The sequence below is a fragment of the Musca autumnalis genome, unplaced genomic scaffold (genome assembly GCF_047663935.1).
Source record: "Musca autumnalis isolate F117 unplaced genomic scaffold, ASM4766393v1 scaffold_1, whole genome shotgun sequence".
NCBI lineage: Eukaryota > Metazoa > Arthropoda > Insecta > Diptera > Muscidae > Musca > Musca autumnalis.
The window spans coordinates 170,166,603-170,169,413 of NW_027411644.1; the positions used below are offsets into that span (position 1 = coordinate 170,166,603).

The 2,811-nt window shown below is 35.4% G+C and overlaps 1 non-coding gene across 1 annotated transcript; it reads right to left on the reverse strand.

Moving 5' to 3' along the window:
* Positions 1–2,445: 2,445 nt before the first annotated feature.
* On the reverse strand, positions 2,446–2,529 carry TRNAL-UAA (transfer RNA leucine (anticodon UAA)). The gene has a single exon. It is a non-coding gene; the product is annotated as a tRNA-Leu (tRNA).
* Positions 2,530–2,811: the final 282 nt, after the last annotated feature.

Here is a 2,811-nt window from a genome sequence, read left to right on the forward strand (position 1 = left end):
TAAGAACCCTAAATGTCAAAATATAGCTAAGTTGGTCTGAAAATGTAGCTAAAACCGTCAAAATACCGTAAATCGGGGGGTACCGTTATATGGGGGCTATACCAAAACGTGGACCTATGTCCACAACTTTTGTTATATATGCTTATTGATACTTAAGAACCCTAAATGTCAAATTATAGCTGCATCGGTCTGAAAATGTAGCTAAAAACGTCAAAATACCGCAAATCGGGGGGTACCGTTATATGGGGGCTATACCAAAACGTGGACCCATGTCCACAACTCCTAATATATAATTTTATTAACACTTAAGAACCCTAAATGTATAATTATAGCTGCATCGGTCTGAAAATGTAGCTAAAAACGTCAAAATACCGCAAATCGGGGGGTACCGTTATATGGGGGCTATACCAAAACGTCGACCTATGTAAACAACTTTTGTTATATATGTTTATTGACACTTAAGAACCCTAAATGTCAAATTATAGCCTAATCGGTCTGAAAATGTAGCTAAAAACGTCAAAATACCGTAAATCGGGGGGTACCGTTATATGGGGGCTATACCAAAACGTGGACCGATATAGCCCATCATCGAACTTGACCTGCCTGCAAACAAAAGACGCATTTTCCCAAAATTTCAGCGTCCTATCTCCATTTTTGTGGATGCTAGAGTGATTACCACAGACGGACGGACGGACGGACGGACGGACGTGCTCAGATCGACTTAGAATTTTACCCTGATCAAGAATATATATACTTTATAGGGTCGCAAATGAGTATTTCAATGCGTTACAAACGGAAAAACAAACTTAATATACCCTCCATACTATGGTGGAGGGTATAATAAAATAAAATGTTCAACTCTATATGAAATATGATAGTGGAATTTACACTGAGTAAACTTTTTCAATCTTTTAGTATCACAAGCAACATTTCGAAGTTTGCCGTACTTAAAAAAAGAGATTTATAGGAAGCAGTGCCACCAATTGGACTGTGTGTGGAATTCAGAGAAAAGATCTTTACTTGGACAAAAAGAGGGGTATGAATTATTGATATTGCTGTGTTTATCTCAGTATTTATATTACCATGATGATAGTTCGGAATCGACGATGAAACTATGTCAGTTCCATCCAAAATAGATGAATGGTGGAAACGAAATGGAACACTTACCAGCACTCCCGGCACTCGTGGTTCCAGAGGTAAAGGTGTAATTATAAAATACGCCCTAAATATAGTTTAATAATTTAATGTAGCACCTAAAAAAAGAGATTTATAGGAAGCAGTGCCACCAATTGGACTGTGTGTGGAATTCAGAGAAAAGATCTTTACTTGGACAAAAAGAGGGGTATGAATTATTGATATTGCTGTGTTTATCTCAGTATTTATATTACCATGATGATAGTTCAGAATCGACGATGAAACTATGTCAGTTCCATCCAAAATAGATGAATGGTGGAAACGAAATGGAACACTTACCAGCACTCCCGGCACTCGTGGTTCCAGAGGTAAAGGTGTAATTATAAAATACGCCCTAAATATAGTTTAATAATTTAATGTAGCACCTAAAAGCCCCAATGTATTTTCTTAACATTGTAATTGGTGAAAGGACAGCACCTAGCAACATTGAATGAATCCATGGAAACAGTGGTTAAAATACAATATTATCAATTTCCTTTGTGGTAACTTTCCAAACCACTTCCCAATTGCAACACCGTATGTTGCAATGATGACGATTCCTAAGAAGTTTATAAAACTTAATACAGTGTTTAATCGGAAATACGAAATATGATATTTGAGTCCTTTGTTGCTTTCCCTGACCCTACCCACCTGATTTTTTAGCGACTTCAAAAATTGCTATAAGTTTTACCTTATCCAATGTTGACATTTCTCACACTTATAGTGAGTCTGATATAGTATATTTATTATTTGCATGCATTATGGGGTACCTTTCCCATGTGACCACCCGCTTTCTTTTCATTTAATGGCTGTAACATGGTGATGACTATTACATGTGACAATTATTAATTTTTGTAGATTGATCCTATGGGGTTACTTCCCCCGCCATTGCCTTCCCACATTTTTTGTTCGCGACACAATAGATTGGTTTGAGCATAACTTCTTATGAGTTGAAAGCCTATAAAATCTATACGCAATAAAATGTTGGATTATTTAACAATTTAATAAGAGTTTAAAATTATTTTGAGGAATATTTATATAAAACATTCAGACTCGGCTCGAAATATGGACCAAAATATCTTCCATATACATACATTGTAAAATTCCACAATATATTGAGGCAAATGTTGTATATTTTATATCTACAAAATTGTGTTAAAAAATATTAAGAATTAATATGGGCATATGCAGGAATTTGCTTTAAAAATTTTTATGAAAACATTACAAAAAAATTATATTATATAAAAAATAATTTAAAAACAGAAAAAAATCTGCCAGGTGTGGGGTTCGAACCCACGCTCCCTCTCGGGAACCAGAGCTTAAATCTGGCGCCTTAGACCGCTCGGCCAACCTGACTTGTCTACGAATGCTAACAAATCGTCGCTTTTAGATTTGTATTGAGAATACTGATAGAACAATGAAGTTTGTGAAATAGCAGGTTTGCTCATTTGTGTATTTAAGGGCGCATGGCGTACTATTTATACGTTTGAAACTTAATAACATTCTGGGTATTTTATTTTTAACTAGCGGGCCCGGCGAACTTCGTCTCGCTATTAAGGAATAAAATTTCATACAAAAACTCAATTTTCGATTTTTCCAATTTTCCGACTTTTCCAGAGAGATTTTCCAAAATTTTCT